Source organism: Lygodium microphyllum, chromosome 16, assembly GCF_053477565.2.
Source record: "Lygodium microphyllum isolate KBCC chromosome 16, Lygodium_microphyllum_v1.1.10, whole genome shotgun sequence".
Taxonomy (NCBI): Eukaryota; Viridiplantae; Streptophyta; class Polypodiopsida; order Schizaeales; family Lygodiaceae; genus Lygodium; species Lygodium microphyllum.
The window spans coordinates 62,476,666-62,500,722 of NC_141150.1; the positions used below are offsets into that span (position 1 = coordinate 62,476,666).

Here is a 24,057-nt window from a genome sequence, read left to right on the forward strand (position 1 = left end):
AAAAATAATTGAGCTTCAAGCTCTTTGGGATGAGGAATAAATATCAATTAGTGCACAAGAGAAGATGCTCCAACTATTATTTGGATATGTAGCAATCCAAGGGTTAGGGAGCAAAGAGAAAAAGAGTGCAAGCCAAGTTTAAGTTAGCTATTAGTTCAATTACTTGATACATAGGGTGGAGATCTTGATGGAGTAAGAGTCCCTACATCTTGGGAGCAACTAGACTCCATGTATCATGATCTTGGCATGGTCCAACTTGAGCACTATGGATTTTTTAAAGAAAGTAAAGCCAATGATCATGAAGTTGAGCTTCTTGCACCTAGAAATGAATATTCTTATACCAAAGGTGTTGTCCTATGTTCTTGAAAAATAATACTAAACTGTGATTGTGTTGGATGCTATGACAAGTGTTAAAAATTTAATAAACCAAGGAAGAAAATGTTAGCAATTGATTATTTTCCTCTTAAGTAAGAGTTAGAGCTTTTAATGTGATCCCAATGACTTTGTCATGATTTCCTTCGCATGTAGTGTGATAGAACAAGATGGTTGGGAAAATATATCTATATGCAACTAGAAATTGTAAATGAGTTTTGGGATGAAACAAAGTATCCTACATAGAGGTGATCCTTTGAACTTGACACTTCTTTTACACTGGGATGGCTTTCAAGTCTCTCATACAACTCAAAAGGATTGTGCTGTGGTAGAAATCATGGTTCTTAATGGTGGAAAGGGCTCTGCTATAGTGGGCATTCATGTTTTATTCATACCTTTTAGTTGCTCTAAAATTATTCGAAATACTCCTGATGTGTTTCAAATCTTTTTAAGACCTCTTATTAGTGAGTTGCAAGACCTTTACATAAATGGTATACAAGTATCATACAACTACCCTATGGAAAAGATTTTTGATAATCTAATGGGACAATAAAAAATTTGTGTTGTTAGATATTGATGATGGTTATGGGTGATCATCGTGCACAATGTGAAATAGGATCTTTCAAAGATGGTGGACAATTCTTTTGTCATAGAGACAAATCCCAAGCAACTCTAGATACTAGGATGCTATCTTTATAATGGTAGTCGATATCAAGCAAGATATCCTTCAGTCCAATGGTCCATAGGTGAAAAGATTGATGCCTTATCAAGTTCAAATATGGCTTTCACACGAGCCAAAAAGGAAGGAAAGCTAAAGATTGCAGGGTTACCTGGAGAGTCCATTCTATGGAAACTATATGATTTGTATGTTTTCAACTTGTCAAAAGACTTGGTATATGATGCAATGCATGTGTTACCTCTAAATGTATTTCAAAAATACATACGAGTACTCATGAGAGCTATGTCTAATGAAAACAAAAATGTGAGCGATTTTTTTATTGTGAAAAGGCTTGTAGGCTTTCTCCACCCTCAATTCATCATGGATAATGGCCTTGCAAACCAAGCAAGTATTGTGAGAGGTTTAAAGCAGCTGAGAACCAAAATTTCATTCAATGGTGCTTATCATATGTTTTACATGTAGTTGATGAGATACCAAAGCCAATTTTGATTTAGGTTTGTTGCTCATAGATATTGCACATGCCTTCTATAATTATAGTAAAGGTATTGGTTGGTCATAAGAATATTTAGGCATTGAACGTAGTTTGTTTTTTTTCTTGGAAAGTTCGAACGGAAGAAGCCTTTGTTGCTACTTCTTCTCCCTTAGAACATATTACAAGAAATGGAGAAATACTAGATGTCATATTAAGATGTGGCTCACATGATGTCTATTGGTGTTATGATTTTGAGAAAATGGTAGCATTATATACTATAGTGAAGGCAAATAATCCTTTTAATGAGATATCTTATGTAAGTTACTATACAAGAAAATTTTTGACTTCAATATTAGAAATGGAAGTAGATGGGCTTTTACCACATGAAGGAATGCTTATCCAAGTTCACTCTTGTCTTATTTACGTTATGGTTATGCTCTCATTGATTTATCAGACACCCTACTATTATCCATTTCATGAAAATGGAATTGTAGAGGATTCTTCAATTGAGAAAGCAAAGGAGTCATGGAAATTTCTTGAAAGAGTTAATTTCCAATATCCTTGTCACATAGTGATGCATGAAAAAGGCATTTTAATTGCAAAACAGAGAAGAGATTGTAGGCCTATTTCATTAGAAGAACAAAAATGTGTTGCATAATTTCTTTGTCCTCAAGAGAGTTCACTAGAAGGATGTCTAGTTACCACAATTAAAAGAATTCTTTATAATGGAGAAACATACAAGGTTGAAGATGATGTAGTGGCAAAAATAGATACCTTTTGTAGCATGTTAGAAAATGTAGGTAATTGGAAAGCAAGAGTCACCACTTTTTTTTCTATTAAATGGGATGGAGAGTATTACATATTTTTTAGTGGGGAGGATTACAAGCAATGCATAAATATAAAAGTAAATGAAGAGTGCTTACTTATAGATCCAATCATGGGAATGAGTATACTACAAACTCAATGACTTCCATTTACTTGGGATTGCATAAGGCCACTAAGTCCTTCATTGCATAAGTTTATTTCTCTACCTTTAGATAAGTTTATTTCTCTATCAATTGGAGATTTTATGGATGTGCAGGTAGTGTGGAGATCATGTGAAGTATCTTGACTACCTCAGTGAGAGTGTGTGTGTTGCTTGGACATCTAGGCTGATGCTAGTAGCATTGGTCACAATGGATATCATTGTCCAATCACCACTATATTGTGCATATCATTGTGTTTTATCTATGGATGTTTGTACTCCAGGACGATGTGGATTGGTGGTGACCCAATATGCTACTAGCTCCCAAGCTGAAGGGTGAGCTCTTTTGGCTCTATGGTTGGGAGCTGAGTTTGGTGTCCATTGTCCATTTTTTCGTAGATATAGCTTGAGTTCTATCTCATGTTCAAGGTTCATGGACATGAGAGAGAGAGAGAGAGAGAGAGAGAGAGAGAGAGAGAGAGAGAGAGAGAGAGAGAGAGAGAGAGAGAGAGAGAGAGAGAGAGAGAGAGATTATTATGTTGTACCCTAATTTTATGAATAATGAAATAATTTCTTTTTTTATGACTAGTAACATATAAAATCTTATGTTTGATTTTAGCTTGTCTCATGGCCTCTCCAAGTTATGATGTTTATAATTATATTGTCTATTGCTATTTTTTTTAAAAAACACAAAAAATAATTTATTAAAATTCAATCATTGAGATATATATATATATATATATATATATATATATATAGAGAGAGAGAGAGAGAGATAGAAAATCAGTGACATAGTCTTTTTCAATTTACTTTTAGCTTATCTCATGGCCTCCCCAACACATCAACAAACTCTAGATTCAATGATACATACCATCATCACTTTGCAAAAAACCATTGAGGAAATCAATAGCATACAAATAGGAGATGTGTCTTTAATGAAGACCCCTATATATGACCAACTATTCAAGCCACCTAAAAAGATTAGTCAAGATGACAAAGATGATTCTGGAAAACCATTTTTACTGAAGTACTATAGAGTTACATAAAATGTTAGATATTATCCTAATCATAGAAAAGTGTACAGTTGGGTCAAGAGCCATGAGTTTGGCAAGGATCTATGATTTCATAATAATAAAGATGACAAACAAAGAATTTTAGAGATCGTAGATCACAACTATGATCAAATTGAACCCCTTGAGTTTCCTGGTGCTACTTATTGGAAGAAGGAGGACATTTATCTATACTCTCTTTCTATTGCTCAAAATCTCAAAAGGCAACTAAAGAGAAAAATATCATCTTTAACGAATATATATTTGGTAAGTTCTCTATTTATTAAAAATTTCTTAGTATAGATTCTACATACATACATGCATACAAACATGTGTGTGTGTGTGTGTGTATGTCATTACAACATATACATGCTATAACGACATTTATAACGACGTTTTCTTTATATATAAAAAATGTCCCTGTCATCGGTATTAGCATCGCTAGAAAACCGTCAGTATGTGCGTCGCTATTTAGCGACGCACATACCGACGCTAATACTGACGAAAATAGCGACGGTTACAGTAAATTTCCGACGCTAATACCGACGATTGCAGAATACTTTTTCGACGCTGATACCGACGGTTATAGAGAATATATTTTTTTTTTGACAGAGCTGCAGATGCAGTCCTGCCACAGTTAGAGCCACATAGGGCTAAGAGACAATTCCTACTGTCAAAGAAGTTAGACAATCGATCCCAAATAATTACAAGACTTTGCAAACAAGTACTTTCATGACATTAATTAACAGAAATGTGCACTGCATTGATAAAGAAAATAACAGAACTTAAATTGAGAAGTGCTACTGCGACAAAGCAAATATGGAGTCATGCTACAAGATAGAAGTCCAAATCATATATACTAATTTTCTATTACATATGGAGGATAGAGGCCATAATGCCATACATAATACAAGGTGGGGAGTAATCCTATGTAGCCTAATCTGCTCTCTACGACTCATCCGCATCAGAAAACTCGTATCGTTGTAGTGGCATATCGAAGGGAGTCTGCAACAGCAAATGCATATATAATTGTGAGTACCAAATACAAACTGACATATAATGATAGATTTCTCAAATTAGAAATGATATTTATTACTACTTACCGGTCCTCCGCGAGCATAGAGCTTCTCGATCAGGGCACTCAAACCATGCTTCTCCCCATATGTCACCTCCAGTGCAGTTGGGTCACGATTCGTAAAACCTTGCTGTGGCACACAAACATTGCAAAAAAACGTACTTGAGATTCATGTTCGAAATACATACATCAACATGGATGTCATTAAATTAGAGTACTCTACCTTATTAATACTTACAAAATCTGCCATGAATGTTGTGTGGCCGCCGCTACCAAGGTGATGCACCGATCCTGCGTCCAAGCGCGCCTTTGCTGCGTCCTTCTGCTGCTTCCACTTGTTTGGAGTGGATATTGCCTCATCCTGGAGATTACTCCATTCCTGTGTATCCAGCCACTCCGGCTCCGATTTTCCCTGCTTAACTGCTCCGCATGCATCAGACCGCCTATGCGACTGATAGTCACGCATACGCGTCATCATCCACCCTCTCGAAAATCTATCATTGCTAGAGGGCTGAGGGAACTCTCGATACAATGTATCGATTATGTACTCCTTGCTGGCATCTGGGATCTCCTTCCACTTGTCTGTAATGTTGTGCCGAAATACTTGTTGACACAACTCATGCATCCTAGAGATGACAGCTTTTCCATCATCATTCATGTATAAATGGCCAGAGGCCTTATCTATGAGATACGAGTAACCTGTAAGTTTTTGCAAACGGGTACTTTTAGGACATTAATACACATGTGTCAAACACAATTTGAATTTATAAGTGCTACTGCGAAAATCTTCATGCGAAAATACATACCTGGAGGAGTGGGTTTCGTGTACTTCTTGTCGGCCCTAGGAGTGATCGGTGGGGTGCGTGAAGGAGTGGGAGTGATCGGTGGGGTGCTTGAAGGAGTGAGAGCAGTAGACGTCTACTTGCCACCGCCAGTGAAAGACGGTGTCGACTCCCTAGTGGCAGTGCGAGTGGGGGAGACTGCATCCGCGTCCCCACAACAGGAGCTATCTCCTCCTCGACCACGTGACTCTAAAGCAAAGCGAGACCTGCGACTGCGTCTACTGGAGATCGACGCATCGGACCATTCATTCTCGTAGGAGGGCGACCAAGAAATCCTTCTCTCATGACATGACCCTTTGGGAAAAAATCTCGATGTCCCTCAAATACCATCTTCTTTATAGATTTTGACATACGAGAATCCAACCTTGGTCCACATAGAGGACATGCATGGTAACCTGATGTGACTAGCCCTGCAGAACACACATGTACAATGAGGCATGTCATAATACCAACATCGCTCAAAGAAAACTAGCAAAATAAGAAAACACGCTTTACCAGAGCATTCTCCATAACCTGGAAAGTCATGCATGGTCCACATAAGAATTGCCCTTATAGTTGCGGATCGCCTACCAATATGTTTGCTCATGTCCTCCACTACAATTCCCTCCCACAACTCCTTTAGCTCATCAATCAGTGGAGAGAGGTAGACATCCATATTCTTGACTTTGTATCGTCCAGGCACAAGCAAGCTGAGCAAAAGGTGTCCTTTCTTGGTGGAAAGCCATGGCGGTATATTGTAGTTAACAAGGACCATGGGCCATACACTATAGGAGGTGGAACGTAAACCAAAAGGATTTACCCCATCCATGGCAAGACCAAATCGTAGACTCCTCACCTCCTTTGCAAAGTCAGGGAAAGTCTCGTCAATGTGATGCCATGCTTCTGAGTCAGCTGGTGTACGCTGTACACCATCAGTGGATCGATTTTCTGCATGCTATGTAGTCAAATTTGCAAAACTCTTGGTCCGAAAAATGTGACGAACATGCGGTATCAACGGAAAGTGCCTCAAAACCTTCTGCGGAACAGTCTGTCCTTGCAAGTCATTTCGATACCTGTCTGCACCGCACTTGGGACATGTGGCCAACAATTCAAACTCTCCCCGGAAGAGAACACAATCATTGGGGCAAGCATGAATGCAATTATAATCCATGCCTAGCTTTCACAGCACTTGTCTTGCATCGTCACGAGACTCAGGCATCGTGTTTTGGATAGGCAAAATATAAGATTTCAACGTTCTACAAATTGCAATGAAGCACGTTATTAGAGTGCTATATAGCACATTTTAATGGCTTTCAATAAAGAATCATACACATCATAATATACCTGAATATCTCTGTCACACTCGCATCGCTCCATCCATACTTTGTTTGTATGCTCAACAATGCAAGAAGTGTCTTCAAACGGGATACCCGACTCCCATCATACAATGGAATGGCAGCCTCCGCAATTAAAGGATCTTGGGATTCCGAGTCCGTCGGAAGCAATGATTCGATCATGTCCTCTAACTCGGGCTCCAAAAAAGTAGGAGGATCGTCCATGTCTCCAGCATTCTCACCCATAGAAGGGGGTTGAGAGTTATCACCTTATATGAGACAGTTAGTTATCTTGGACGGCATTTGTATAGAGCGCGGACGAACTCGTCTTACTGGACACAAGAGATCTGCGGAGGGCAATGTATCGACATGGCCCTAACCCTGTAAAGGACGTTAAGGAGCTAACTTCTAAGATAACCCCAAACTGTTATACTTAAATCAATTACATGTCATATAGTAATGAGAGAGAACTTACCGCAATCTCGTAATTCAAGACTGCTTGGTCGATTATCTCAACTCGAAACTCTCCATACCATTGCACATGATCTATGGAAAAACGACATTTCTGACGAATGGCCAATTTGCATTGCGTGCATGGACAGGGGACACATTGATTGAGCCAAGACTCATGATCACCACCATGTTGGTCGTGAGTGCTAGACATCTTGACTGCGATGTAATGGAATGATAATTTAATAACGATTCTATATTGTATATTGGGACCACTCCACTATATATATTTCAGGTCTTTTTTTTTAAATTTTCGTACCTATCTCTTTGAGTTCGGCTCTAAACTTATCTATCTTTGAGGTCGGCTCTAAACTTATCTATCTTTGAGGTCGGCTCTAAACTATGCTCACACACATACATTTTCGTACCTACATTGCAAAGAATAAAAACCAACACAAGAAAAATTTTGAAAACATTCGCTTCCGTTTCTCTCTCTTTCAATACTTCCTAACCTACATTGCAAAGTAACACAAAGCAACACAAAGATCGAAGACAAACCAACACTTTCTAACCTACATTGCAAAGCAAAACAAAGATTGTAAAGAAACCAAAACAGGGCATACCGTCATGCTCTCTTCTTCCTCCATGACGTCTTTGTGCGGGCGACGCTCCTCTCCTCGTGTGCAGCTCGTAGCTTGCTTCCTTGCTCACCTCCCTTGCTCACCTCTCTTGCTCACCTCCCTCTCTTGCTCATAATCCTTTCTTTCTCTCTGCCTTCGCGCGCTCAAATGATACAAACGTTCGGGTTTCGGCGAAATTTTGCCGCAGTAAGTCGTCGGTATCTGCGTCTTTACAAACGTCGGTATTACCGACGTTTTTAAAGACGCAGATACCGACGCTAATACCGACGCCGAAAAAAAAACGTCGTAACTTAGCGTCGCTATATGTGTGTACCCTTGTAGTGTGTATGTATGTGTAGTAAATTGATACTAGTGGGCACGATTATGTTTTCCTTATAGGAGAATCATAGCATTGAGCAAGAAAATATGCAAGGTGAATGGGTAAGATTTATCCTTTTTTATCTCAAGTGTAGAAATTTTAAAATGATTTTAATTATATTTTACTTTACATTTTTTAAGTTGCTTATAAATATTTACATTTCATTATATATGTTTTCTCTAAAATTTTAGGATACAAATGGCGAGGTGTATTATCCATAGCTTATGTGAAAGATCAATGTATTTTTTCATAGAATAGTACAATACATGTATGTACTCTATTCACTTATTAATATATTTTGATGTTTAAAATTTTAAGTTAGATATTGACTTCAATTTCCTTGCTTATATTGGTTCAAATCATAAAATGATGGCCCATCCCTTCTTTTACTTTCTACTTCAAGCATCCATAAACAAGATAATGAAATTGTTGGTATAATTTGATTCATAGTTTTTTTTTCCATTTGATTCTCCCTAATACTAAAGCTAAGTTTTAGGACTTTTTGAATTCATACATTTATGGAGCTACTAAAACAAATTCCATGTGTATGAGGATTGTGTGTGTGTGTGTGTGTGTGTGTGTGTGTGTAGATTTTGTATACTTATAAATGAAAATATATTTTATTTTTAACTTTTATTTTTCTTGTATTGTTGGATTTATGTAGTGAAGAATCTCTTCCTCAAGATACATTTCAATATCCTAAGGAGTTTGAAGCTATACAAAAATGTATTCGTTTATGAAAGGTATACTAAGGCATCTCTTAATTAATTATTTAAAAAATTAATTAATACATTATATATAATTACATATTTTTTATGATAAGATGAGTGAGAAAATGCAATAGAGCAAGCAATACCAAAAGGAGAGTAAGGAAAAATAGAAAATTTTGTTTAAGATACTTCTTTGTATTTTCTTTTACTAAATGTAATATGATTTTACTTTGTTAACTTTAGTTTCTTGTCTATAACATAGCCTTTGAATCATATTGATGTATCAAAACTTGTGGATTCTTCTAAGTTGAATTGCCATTAGGAACTTCATGGGTAACTCAATGTTTTAAATATTAAATTGATGAAGTAGCTAATTAATTGATGATGTAGTAGCACACTAATTTACATTGTGTTTATGAGCTATATGCATCATTAAAGTCGACATATAGTGTTATTAAGAGAGACCCTAGCTTTTTAGGAGGATGCAATGAGCAAACATTGCTTGCCATGAGAAAGTCTATTGTGGATTGTTTAGTTTATAGAGGGAAAAATATTGTCACAAAACATCATAAAAGAGCCATGCGTACTGAGGATATTTATATTCCCTAGACTAATCTCTTTATTAATGAAGATACCATCTTTTAATTCTTTAAATTAGTTTAGTTTGAGCATTTTCTTCCACAAAATGTGTTTCTTTTGCTTAGGAGATAGGAAGAGAGATTCTAAAGCTTCGACTTGTGCCTCAATTGTGCTTTGGGCTTAGACATGTAGGTATGACAAATATTACTAGTTAAACAATACGTAAATATAGTAGTATATCAAGAGGAGTTGTTAGATACATATCAAAGATAGTATGTTGTTCTAGGTTGGGTTTTTGAACAAGAGGGTCTGATACTATGAGATTATTCATAGTGTCCATAGTCTTCATTAAGCCCCATGATCCCTAGTTTATATTTCTCTTTTGGTGGCTTGCTGGGTATTGGTGAAAAATAGAAAAGCCCATCTCAATGTGAAATTTTCACTCAGAGCATGCATATTATAACATCAAAACTACGTAAAAGTTGTAGAAGGATCACATTTAGATATTCATAAAAGTTCACACTTTAGCTTTTACAAACTACACGTAAAATTATAAGTGAGTTTATTAACACTGTAGTTAACAGAACTATAGAGACACTTGTAAGTTTCTTTATAGTTTAAAAAAGTACGCCAATTAGGCTGTCTAAGGGTCAAATTCTTTATAATGTCATGCACCAATTATGTGAATATCCTCTCCATTCAAAAGTTTTCATCTCTCTCTCTCTCTCTCTCTCTCTCTCTCTCTCTCTCCTCACAATCACAACATTCAGAAGTTTCTAGTGGATGCTCTCTTCCATTACGTCCTCATCATAATAATTCCCTTGAAAACATTTATACCTCTACTTTCATCACCACAAATCAACGATAGAAGGGAGATGCAATCTAGGTCATTATAGTTATCTATGTGGATGACTTGATTATTATAGGTGACAATGATAGTGGGATTGCTGAAGTTAAGGAAGTTTTTAAGAAGAAGTTTGACATGAAGGATTTGGGTGAGCCGAGTTACCTTCTTGGTATTGAGGTGATTAGATGTAATAATGGTATACTATAAGATAGAGGCCTCATACCGACATTCAAAGCGACGAAAATGTTCATTAAAAAAATTGCCCCCGTCCTCGCTAAACACGTCGGTATTAGCATCTCCATAGAACTATCGATATTGGCATCACTATCAACGTCGATAGCGACGATTTGCAATGCAACTTATGATGCCAATAGTGATGCATATAGTAAATTTGCAACGCTAATAGTGAGGGTTACAAAGAAAAAAAACTTGTGTTTACATTCTACAAATGGATTACATATTAAGTGTACAATGGTCATCAAAATGAGGGCAAAATGTACTAGGACCCACAAGACTGAAACATAAAATAAATACAAGATCGCTGATGAAAACTCATGGAATCATGGCAAGATACAAAGGATGATAATAACATAGTACATAGAATATACCTGCATAAATCACAGGACCAAAAAGGAAGAGGATGTGTACTCCATGAATCCAAGCACGAGCTATAGATCCTCGCCATCCGAAAGCTCATCCCAATGCAAAGGAGTATCAAATAGAGTCTGCAAAAAAAAAAAAACTACACATTGGTTCACCATACATAATGCATTTTAATAAAAATAGTAACTACATACAAGAAAGAGGAGTGACTTACTGGGCCGCCGCATGCTTTCAATCTATCGATCAATGTAGTGAGACCATGTCTCTCTGTATATCAAGTCTCTAGGCCAATGGGATCATGGTTTGTAATGGAGTGCTGCAAAGAAAACAAAATACAACTATTAGAAACACGATTGTCACTAGAAGTGATATTGCAAAAAATAAAGTAAGAAGAACAAAAGAAAAACTTAAAAAGTCCTCCAAATAAGTCTTGTGGCCACTACTCCCAAGATGATGGACCACCCCTGCCTCGAGTGGTGCCCTTGTAGCCTCGCATTGATGTCTCCAACATTGTGGAGAATCCACAGTCTCCTCCCTAAGTCTCCACCAGTCATTTGCGTCGAGCCACTCGGGCTTCGAGGCTCCACTCTTGAGTACCTTGCGTACATGCAATAGTCTTTGTGACATGTATGTTGAGAAATCAAATCAATGAATGCCCATAGAGGCTAGATGTATGCCCGAAAGAGACTGGCCCATAAGTGGCTTTGTATCGAAGATATGAGAAAAGATGTATGATCTAGAAGATCTATGAGACATGCCCAAAATCCCATAAGCCTAGTGAGGAAGAGGGGTAGTATCCAAAAGCTATAAAGGCATGTACTTGTTGACACTCATTTCAATGCAACAGTGCAATCATTTTGTGTCACTCAAGATTTTGTTTATGAGTCCAAGTTAATCTATCTTGGAACCGAATTTACTTCAGTTATAATTCTTTATCTCAATCATGTTTTATGTTTATAACCTTTGTCCGCCATAGGTAGCATAGCTCTAGATCCATGTTTCTTAAGATGGTATCGGAGCCATGGTTGAGCTAGGTAGCTTGTAATATGATTTCTTCTTATTTGCAAGCTCTACAATTTGTCCCTCTTTCATTCTTCTCCTTGTACAAGTCCACATCCTATTTCCATCTCAATTTCTTTAAAACCATTGGCCTCCTTTTGTGCACCCGCCAGGAGATGAATCTAACAATGGCGGATTTGGGGATGCCGATTCCTCCCAAGTTTTTTTGGGAATAGGGGTCTATCTACGATCTGAGTGTGCTTCTGCTTGTCAATCTTGTAGATATATGTGTTGGCCTTCTATACAAATTGTAAAATTCAAGCTCCCCTCCGCCAAGCTCCTCAGCAACCCAACCCTTTAGGAAGTCCGTTATTGGCATAAAAAATTATATGTTGAGAGAGATGCAATGATGCGTGATGGGAATGGTGGCGACAAGATAATGCAGAAAAGCTCAAGCTTTTCGGGTGCATTCATTAGAAACAGGAGATCCTTCCACTACCCAACAGCTACTCTTGGCTCTGGAGTACCGTTGCAGAAGGAGAGAGAAAGAGTTGTGGGTGATACTAAGCGCACTGAATCACAAGCTCACACAGCTAGCTTTGGGTTTAGAGAAGTGCCAGAGGAGGATAAATAAATACTCGTTGGTGATGTGTTCAAAAGTGTGGCTTTACAACTATGACCTTATGAATGATATCATGAGTGGCGGGCTGCATCGTCTTTGGAAGATAGATTAGTGTTTAAACTATCATCATTTCCTGGTATGCACCATCTGGATGTGGCTGGTGGTACATGTGATGTTGCATTTCGTGTTCTAGAAGCAATACATTCTTGTGAATGTATGGGCATACCTGCCTAGTCTTCTAATGTAGAGGCAAAGGATGATGCAGGAGTCTTTGTTTGTGATATCAATCAAGCTATGCTCAATATTGGGAAAAAGAGGGTCCCAAGACAAAGAACTTGGGGGTGCACAATGATTAGTGTGGGTGGAAGGAGACATAGAGGCTCTTAGTTTTCAAGATAATAGTATGGATGGATATACGATTGCATTTGGCATAAGGAATGTGACCCATATTGACGAGGCTAAAACATTGAAAGATGCAACTATCTCATAAAATAGAGTGGATTGGACTAGGGAAAGGCGTGTTACCATAAAGGTAGATTGGGTTTCGTAGATTGAGGACCTTGGAAGACATCATGCCAACATGACGTGTTACAAGAAGGCTGGAGCAAAATGTCAAGTACCATGCACCAACAAAAGGGACAAAGAACATAACCAAGGAAAAGAGCATGGAAAAAAAGAAAACCAAGAAGATAAAGAAAAACAAAGGATGCCAAAGAAGTAAGAAGAAGATTAAAAAATTTCTGTTGCTTACAACAAATAAATTTTCCCATAGTGGATCTCTATTTCCCGTACTAGATGTGCTTTGCATAGTGGATGTAAAAACCCTTACCAAGATGTAAAGTCTCAAGCCTTAACTTGACTAGGCTACCAAAGAGCTAGTCTCCTGGTCCATGTTTACATGCACGGGGGGAAAAAGCCAGCAAGGGTAGAGACTCATCATTTGAGGGGGGGTGTTGAGAAATCAAATGAATGTATGCCCATAGAGGCTAGATGTGTGTACAAAATAGGTTGGCCCATAAGTGGCTGTGTATGAAAGATATGAGAAAAGATGTATGCTCTATAAGTTCTATGAGAGATGCCCAGAATCCCATAAGCATAGCGAGGAAGAGTGGTATTATCCAAAAGCTATAAAGGCATGTACTTGTTGACACTCATTTCAATGCAATAGTACAATCATTATGTGTCACTCAAGATTGTGTTTATCAGTCCAACTTAATCTATCTTGGAACCTAATTCACTTGAGTTATAATTTTTTATCTCAATCATGTTTTATGTTTATAACCTCAATCCGTCATAGCTAGCATAGCTCTAGATCCATGTTTATTAACAATGCACGCACGCATGCACTCCATTATCCAGCTTGTGGAAAACCTCTTTGTCGCGTCTCCATGGATACATGGTGCAACATACAAAAATGATTCACTTTCTCCTCCATTATAGCATCCATCCTTTTTTCTACCCCATTTCCAACCACCACATCTCCAATCAGTCTATCATCATCCTTCAATGACCATAGCATATTGTTGTCTGAATCCACCATTGGTAGCCACTATGAAATATACACTAACGCCTCAGATACCAACCAACCTTCAACCATGCTACCTTCTAGTCGAGCTCGTTGTCGCACAAAGCCTTTCAGGGTTTTCATGAAGCACTCCAAGAAGAACATCCATCTCATATGGACGGGTCCCACAATCTCCACTTCATCTACAAGATGCACCACAAGGTGAGTTTGTATCGTGAGCATGCTGGTGGCCAAGTATTTCTCAAAGAGGCAGGCTGTCTCCATTGCTCCTTGCCTTGCAAAATCAATAAAGGATGTCTTGATCTCCTTTTGTGAAATCCATTGTACTAAATTTCACAACCTATAAATCGCCCTGCGTATTTCCGAAGTGAGGCATCCTATGATCGCGATCGGTAGTATAAATTGCCACAAATGAAAAAGCATTACTAACACCGACTAGACTCCAAATAGTGAAATACACAGGCCACTTATAATCTATTTGTAGTACAAACCTAATATATCTTATGCCAATCATAGAATTTTAGCCCTGTAGTTAGTCGTCTTTAGAAAAAGTGGATCTAAGAGAACGCATCATACCTGTGCAAATAGACCTAATAATTCTCTTCACAATGCGCTTTTCTTTAGTGGACAAAACCCAAGGACCGTGAGATAGTTGCAAGCAACCATCAGTACTCGACTGTGGCCAATTGACTATGACCAAAGCGCCTCCATCTTGCCTACCTCCTTCAAATCCATTCATGTCCCTGCAGTGTCTCTCTTTCCTGTGATGTGGTCCCTTAGTACGCTACCCACATTCTTGAAAATATGCATGAGATCCAACAAGTGGTTGATCTGTAAGTACGGTAACTCATAGAAAACCAAGAACCGTCGCATTTCATTTGGATACGACTCCGTGTGGACAATTTTCAACTCGTACGAGCTTTGGGTGTTCATTCCTGCTGGAGGTTGTCTAAGAAAACATTCCCTCAGTTCATGACCAGAGCTCTGGCAAGAAAGAGGCGTGTCCTTTATATACCATATTGTTCACGGTTCATAACCTTCGAGAGTCTAATTGTGGCCCACACAATGGACATGCATGATAACCTGAGATAACCAAACCTGTACCAATACCTATATTTAGTGAACACAAACTTGAATGAGCTATGATAGATATGACCAACAAGAACGGAGGACTACTTATGTGAGTCCTCCCCGAATCGCAAAAAGTCATGCATGGTCCACAATGTGAAAATGGATCGTATATTGGCAGACCGTTGACCATCGCGCTTGCTCATATCTTCCATGGTGACCCCGTCCTTCCACAAAATCTTAAGCTCATCAACTAATGAACATAGATAAATGTCCATATTCTTGACTTTGTAGCGGGGCTGAGAATGAGCAAGCTAAGGATCAAGTGTCCTTTCTTCTTAGAAAGCCTTGGTGGGATGTTGTAGTTAATAAGGACTACATGCCACATACTATAATAAGTTGAGTAGAGACTGAATGGGTTCATGCCATCCATAGCAAGACCGATCCGAAGATTCCTTGGATCTCATGCAAAGCTTGGAAAGGTAGAGTCAATGTGGCTCTGTGCGCGTGAATCCATTGATATTCGTTGGATTCAATTGATGCATCTATTCTGTGCAAGCTACATTGTCAAGCTTGCCATGTCTGATATACAAAATATGTGACATATACCGGGGATAAGTGGAAAGTATCTAAGAACTTTCTGAGGGATGGTTTGCCCTTGCAAGTTCTATCGATATCTATGAGAATCACACTTTGAACATGTCTCCAAAGTCTCTTACTCTCCTCAAAATAGCATGCAATTGTTAACACATGCATGGATGTCATTGTAGTCCATGCCAAGCTTTCGTAAAACATGTCACGCATCATCATGAGACTCAGGTATGGTATTTCTAAGTGGTAATATATGACACTTTAGTAACTTGAAAGAAATCATAAAACACCTTGAAAAAGCACAATTTTGTTTTATAATGGTGCCAAAAAGAAATAAACGAAGCGTACGTAGAAGGTACCTAAAACAACTCGATCACACTCACAACTTCATCTGTATTTTGCTTGCACACTTAGGAGTGTAAGCAATGTCTTTAGGTGAGATACTCAGCACCCGTCATATAATGGTATGGATGCTTTCACTCTTAGCGGATCAAATGTCTCGGCATCCATGGGTATTAATACATTGCTCATTGCCTCCATCTAAGGCTCCAAGATTATAGGAAAGTTTCAAAGGCTACATGTCTCCTTTGGTATTGACGATATAGATTGGGTTGTACCTTCCAAGTGGTGGATTGGCTTAGGCACTCCATCCATTGCACGCCCACGAACTCTTCTAACTAGCCGTAATAGGTGCCCTCCTCCTTGGGATGAGATATCACCTCCCTCTATAAATTTTACGACCACGTCTAATGCTTTGTATATGATATTCAATTAGTTTGCAAAGATAAGACATGATTGATACACATTTTTCTTACCATTTGTGCAAAGTCTGAGATCACCTAATCTATGATCTTTGATTGAAACTTGCCCAAGCATCGTATGTTGTCACACGGGATTCACGTGAGGGTTCATGAATGTCGCTTGCCACAAGGACGATACCTAAGATGTGAGCAAAGGATGATGAAGAGTACTCAACTTAAGGCAAATACGTGGAGTAGAAGAATCAAATACATTAGTGGGCAAGGTATATTGGAAGAAGTCATGTAACCATTCAAACTCACTTTGTATTTGCGAACAAGATACAAAGAAACAATCTTCCAAGATAAGAGATCCACTCCATGGTATAAGCACAAAAATGTAGAAGTAAAGTGGTATTATAGAGAAGGTGTGGATAAAAGATAACACAATTGTAAGATAACATGTGATGAGTATGCAGGAGCAATTTGATATGTGTCAATTGGATGATTAGTACAATGACAAAGTATCCTTGTTTTAATGCTTTGGTGAAAGTTATGAACTTGCTAAAGCCTTGGTCTTGTTGTGGCCTTATGTCATCTACATGTCCTTTGTTTATCTCTGCAAAGGTGACAATCAAAAAGTTTTTACTTCATAGTGGTAAACTGCCATATACAGAAAATTAGTATAAGAGGATATTGAATTTTCAGACGCCAATGTATAGATCTTTCGAAGCTTTATTAGAATTTTGTCCCTTAGCATAACAATTAAGCGGAGAAGCTTGTTGAGGAAGGTGTCAATCCAACATCTTATCCAATGTGATATAGCTCATCCAAGGGCAGTGAATATGAGGCATGGTAAGAACAACATAAATACCAGCATGCTAAGCAACTTGATCCCACTTGGGCTGAGTATGCCAACATGGTTGGTGGCAAGCAAGCACCCCATACCACACATCACAAGGACCTTGGCAAAGGCAAGCACGGCAAACTCAATAGATTTAGCGATGGAGATACTGTGCTGCAACATTGCAAGAGTCTACAGGGTTACCGGTGTTTCTGTTAGGGCTTTATCTTATAAAAGATGCCAATAGTACTGGAGATGTTATGACGCCACCGACAAACGGAGCACTAGTTGTGAGTTGATCTGCAAAGTTAGAATTGAATCGGAGGCCGATGATGTACTTGGGCCAGCAGATTTCAATGGAGTAGAAGACTCAGCCATTATATGTGGTGAGCTCTGCTCTTCGTTTTTCTCTGCCTGCTCTCAGACAATAAGTCCCTCGGCCTCTTTGACGAGTGTTGTCTTGTCCATGGCGATGATGATGGTATCCATGCCGTCTCCTCCTCATCCTCATCCTCCATCACCCTCTTTCCCCGTTGATGACTTCTTCATGCTTTAATAACCTTTGCCATATCTAATTTTCATGTAGCTTTTATTTCTCAACTTTTCTCAAAGATTTTTGCATTTTTATCATGCTTCCTTAGACATTGCTGTTTTGACATCGTTGATTATGTTAGTCCTGCATAAGTTTGGTCAGCAACACTTTTTCCCATCAGATTATTCTTTTGCTGTAGTAGCTTTCAATCTTACTAATCATACTCATTTCCATCCAAGCTTTTAGCTTGCTAACAATCAAGAATTTTTTCCTAAGGGTTGACATGTTTAGTTAGATTTCAAGACACTTTTGTATGTATAACATGTTAGTGTTTGTATTTAAATTATCCATGGGTATCAAACACCTTTACATTGCACGAAGTGCAACAACATGTTTTTTAGTGGAAATTTAGACCAGTCTCTTTCTTCATATTTCAATTAATACCAAAAGAGACCTTTGTTCAAGGTATGTATAATCCCAATAAGTTTTTTCAAAACTGAATATAACTTTTTACAATGCTGCAAGTGGTTTACATGTTATCAATGCACACATTGTCTCTTCGGCCAAAACTAGTTTTCTTTTAAGATATCTTGTATCTTAAATATCCATGAAATGAGTGGATAACTTTTAGCTTTCATAAATTGCTAAAATATTGATCCAATTTTTCTTATGAAGAGCCATATCTTCTGCACTCGCAACATGTGAATTACAGTCTTTTCCTCAAGTCCATGAGTCTTCAAAACAGAAACCTTTATGTGAACTGATTTTCCATGCTTTATGCCCTGTCAAGGACATGCTTTGAAAAAGAACTTCATGCCCAATTACCATGTAGTTTGCAAATTAGAGTCCATGCTATGCAATCAATCAAGCAATGCTCCCACAAAAAAAATTATGAATGCATTGAAGAAATCGTGCCTAGCCTAACTGCATGTGCTCATGTGTCAGGCAAATGCAAACACAAAAGATACACACAACGGAAAATAAACTCATAATAGCACTGACCAAAGAGTTCAAAATCTTGGCAGAAAACTATGCCCTTAGGATTGCAGTGGTAGACATGCAGTGTCACAACATCTACCCCCTCCAAACCTGCACATCCTCTAGATGGGCCACAACTACCCATCATCATCACCGCCAACAGTCAATGCAATCTCTTCATCTTTTGTAAAAGTATCTGCAATTTCCACATCTTCCTCTTCATCATCTCTTGGTTCAAGTCCATCATTAATTGCATTATCCAACTCCTCGACTATATATCCTGCATCATCTCTTCTTTTGAATAGTTTGATTCTCTTCCCTACAATCAAAATTTGCAAGGCTATACCATTAAGCTTTGCTAAGAAAGTATCATCTAGAAACCTTGTGGATAGCACTATACTAGTTGTCTAGACTGTTGTCATAGACCAACACCTAATCTCCCTCTTTAATCTCTTTACGCCTCAATCTGTCTGCTATCAAAGTGGTCTTTGTTGCAAATTCTGGCCTCTTTGAGCTTTTGAATTGCTCTCTCAATATCTTCAGGTATTCTCTCCAAGTGACAAATACGAAGAGCCAAAAGATCTTCTCTTCTCATCTCTTTTTGCTGCCATGGTAAAGCACTCCAAGTAAGTGTGCAAGTCTCTATAGGCATGACTGGCTTCTTTCCATACATCAATTCAGTTGGCATATAACCTGTAGTCACATTGTGAGTAGCATGATCGGCCCATAAGGCATAAGGCAACATCCTAGGCCACCCTCGAATTTGTCCACCGCATGCTTTGGCCAAGGCTTTAACAATTGGTGGATGGCCTCTTTCGCTCTTCCTGTTGCCCTTTGGATTATATGCCAAAGTCATAGCAAGTTTAATGCTAAGGCAAGAGAAAAAACTCCCTAGCCTCATCAGCATTTAACTCACCTCTATCTGCAGTAACTTTTTCAATACATCTACACATACAAATAACATCCTCCAAAAGAAACTTACAAGCCACTGAAGTGGATTTTGTCAGTAATGCTCTTCTTTCCACTTGATTTGTGAGATCTTCTTCTGCCAAAACAATATAGCGCATTTTCCATAAACAACAAGCATAGTAATCAAGTCAAGAATCCACTTATAATGAATACATAGCGGGTAGGTAGGATGAAGCTCATCTCTATGCCTCACTGAAGAGAAAAATTGGCAATAAGGCATGTCTCAACAAACTGTGAGATATCTCTATACCTACCTCTCCATCAATAGCGCTCTTTGATCTTCTCATAGGTTGCCCAAACAGCTCGATGCTCAACCCAAAGACTTTCATGGAATTCATGGAATTCTTTCATGATCCCCACCTGTGAGGCTCTATCACAAACAACTCTCAATGGCTCTCCTCCTCGCTTTCATGGATGCTTCCAAAGTAGCCCACTTCTCAAGAAGAAAACATAAGCTTTTCTTCTAATCTTCTTGAAGTTTGCATCACTCCATCCATCCCTTCTAGACATAGTACTCAAATAACGACTAGTCTGAAAATACCTTCATGTATACAAAGTCTCATCAAAGCTTTCCAAAGCAGACACATGACAAATAGGATCAGCATGCATGGCTGAAAGATCAACCCCATCATCAGCATCATCAATGCAAGAAAAATCCATATCATCATACCTTGCTCATGAAAGCATATCGGCCATCGGGTTGTCTTTACATGCTATGTGCCTGAACTCAGGATTCATGGATTTTATGTACCCAATCCACCAAAACATGGCAATATCTCGAGTAGAACAGTTTGTGATCATACCTATACAATCAATCTCGACCACTACAGTAGCTCCAATGAAGTACTCTCTGTCATTCTTGAGAGTCGTGACAACTCCTAAGAGCTCTCTCTTAACCTGTGAATACCTTCATTGTTGTTCATTTAGACTTTTTTCCCAAATTGAATAGCATACCTATTCCCATCTGCATTGTCTTGGCCAATAGCCCATCCAATACCAATAGGACTAGTATCAATAGTAAGAGCAATAGGTCTCCCATACTCATAATCTACCTTTCGAAGAGTTGAAGCAGCTCTCAATAACTTTTTCAATTTCTTCATGGCTTTATTATGTTTTATTTCCCAAGAAAAACGTTTCTCTTTCCTCAAGAGCTAGTAGAGATCATTTGCAATATGAGCAAAATGAGGAATCCAAATAAGATAAAACACACAAGCCCACAAAGAACCTGCATCCAAGGTCGTCTAAAGATTCATCTTTTTCTTCTTCCAAACAACCATTGATAGGTAAGTCATCAATGAAAGGCATAGTAAGCTCAGGAATAAAATCTCGTAGAACCTTGTTTATCCCATTCATCATATGGGCAACCGAATTAGTAGCTCCTTGCAGAAGTGTACACATTCGGACAAGTCCTAGAGGTGTCTTCATCATAGTCAAATCTATGCTCTCAAGGACAAGCTAGAACTGATCATATCAAGAATAAAGATCTCCAAGTGAATAGATAGCACGTCCAACAAAAGCTTCTACAAACTCATCTACAATAGGCTCTGCACCAACATTTCGAATAATGACCTTGTTTACTAGTTGTAGGTCCTGTATGAATGTAAGTGTCACATTCTTCTTAGGAACTATGAACCATTTTTTGGAATATGGAGCTTAGATGGTTCTAGAATCCCCATCTTGATCCACTCATTCAAAATCCCTACCAATTTGGGCAGTTGAGTTCTTGACACATGAATAGGCCGTAGATTATCACAAACCTAGGATCAATGCACCCAATCTCATGTGGAAAGAAAGCAAAAGATTTTTCATGTCTCCATAACATCTATTCAAAACATCTTACCTCTTCAGGAAGCAGAAAATCTTCGTCCCAATCTTCATCTCTTTCAATGTTTTAGCTGAAAACTTATGTTCGATTCCTATAGGATCCCGCAAAGGAGGTTGCATACCAGCTCTCCTAATCATCTCATCAGTGTCCAAAGCTAGCGGTCCTGCAACTGGTCTAACCTTCTTTTCAACTGTCTTATATTTTGTTTGAACTCTAACTTCATTGCTACAACCTGCAAATTTCAACCCTTGTTGGAAATACCATAGTAAACACAAGTTTTGATGTGTATAAACAACAACACCCAAATCTTTTTGCTGAAATATGTCAGCAAGGAATACTTTTTGTTGAGAATCCTCAGCACCCAAGTTCTTTTGAAGTATGAAATCAGTAATTTCACAATACATCGCTAGAGAATGGACCTCTAAGACAAATGACAACTCTTGATTATTAGCATTTAGCAATACCAAAAGTTCTTCCATGGTATTTGAGCATGAAAGGCCATCATAGTGACCATCTATCCGGTCTTATTTCTGCAAAACACCTACAATCATCAATTCTTTTTTTTCTTTTTACATACTTCTTGGCATCTCTAGGCATATCAAAAATATGCTAAAAACACAAAGTATTTCAGTGGATACATGATAAACACATGAGGAAAACTGTCATTGCCAGGAGGCGAGAGCTTTCCCTGACTCATACCACCATCATCTCGCAACACAGAGGTACCTAGCAAAAATCCGACTCTCCTATTGGAAGAGGGAAATCCCTCAAAGAATACTTATTTCGTTGATGATTGATACAAATGGTCATGAACTAGACAGCTCTCTTTCCATCCTTGCTTCGAATCCGTGCATAGGCAGACCCATCATCCATAACTTTAGTCTCCATCTGTGACTTAGTAATAAATGGTTGCCCCAAAATAATAGGATAAGAGCAAAAGTTTTGTACAAAGAAATGATAAGACTCACCCACATCTCCAATAGAAATCTTCAGGTTTCAACAAGCAGCATACAAATCTCCTACAGTGTTGTTGGCCACACGCATGCGCCAACCATGATCCACATCAACTGGCCATCTACCAGTATCATATAATCCTCACACTATGACATTAATCTTGGAGCCATGATCCAAAAGAGCAACACAAGGAGTCTCAGTCTCACGAATCTTGACGACAATTTCTATAGTTGCACGAGCCCAGTGACTTTAAGAAAAATGGCTATGAGGTACCAATCTAGGCGCATCTTCGCTCTCATCATACTATACGAGCTGAAGAAAAGGATAAAGAGACTTCTTGGATTGCATGCATAGAGCTCTATTTGTAGACTTCTCAATAGTCTCCTCTTCAGAATCAATCTCCTCAATCTGCAATGCATAGAGAATAGCCTCGGCTACAACTATAGCCTCTTGATGGATCATATCCTGCACAGGCTCTTCAATGATTTGTCATTTTCTTTTTTATGATGTCAATAATAACATCATGAAACTCTCTTTTGGAAATACCCAAGACTTTTCCAAGTGTAAATTCAAATTTGCAATTAAGAATTCAATCCTCAAGTACCTTTTTCAAGTCTATGGATGTCTCGATGTCAGATAGCAGCTTGACACCAGGTTGCTTTTTCGGCTTCTTTGTCTTTGAGGCCTTTCGGTCTTCTTATACTTTTGGCTTTTGTACATCAGTCATACTTTGCTCCGGTCCTGAAGAAGAAGGCAGAAGAACTCACTCACTCCTCCTAGTCGCCTTCTTTGATCCTTCAGGTTGATCATTATCTCTTTTTCGATTTTCTTCAACAAGTGCTTTAAATCCTTGAGATTTTGCAATGTAAGCATAGATAGAAAAGACATCTACGCAATCATTCCATCCACTCCCTTTTTTGATTTCATCTCCTATGGTTAAAAGTTCAGATGATGAAGATTTACCTTTCTTTTGTGCATGTAGTGCATAGGACCATAAAGGAAACTTATCTTTCGGCAACTACTCCAATTGAAGTCCATAGGCAATAGCTTCTCTTACCACCTCTTGCTTCACATAACTAGAGTGTAAAAGAAATTCCTCCAATAATTTCTTCATACCTCCTTTGCCAAAATTCGTTTTAAGCGGTTGCTTTGTATCTCTGAAACATATCATCCTGTCCTTTAGACCACCAACTTCAGTCTTTTCATCCCCTCAGAGTCTTGATAGTCCTTGCACTCATGGTTTGGACTATCGTACCATATGAAATGGTGAACAATATCATTTCTAGAAGAATTCATAGGAGTAGAAGAGGTTGGGATAGAAGTTGGAGCTGGGTTAAGTGGTTCTAGTTCTCATCTGGTAATCTTAATTTGAAGATATTTCAAGTTCTTTGAAATTTCCTCCACCATGTCTTTGACAGTTGGTTTGGCAGATGGTCTAACAACCACAACAGGAATAAGC

General features: G+C 38.4%; 1 pseudogene; it reads left to right on the forward strand.

Moving 5' to 3' along the window:
- Window positions 1-12,362: 12,362 nt before the first annotated feature.
- Window positions 12,363-13,065, forward strand: LOC148022909 (2-methoxy-6-polyprenyl-1,4-benzoquinol methylase, mitochondrial pseudogene; annotated as a pseudogene).
- The last annotated feature ends 10,992 nt before the right edge of the window (window positions 13,066-24,057 follow it).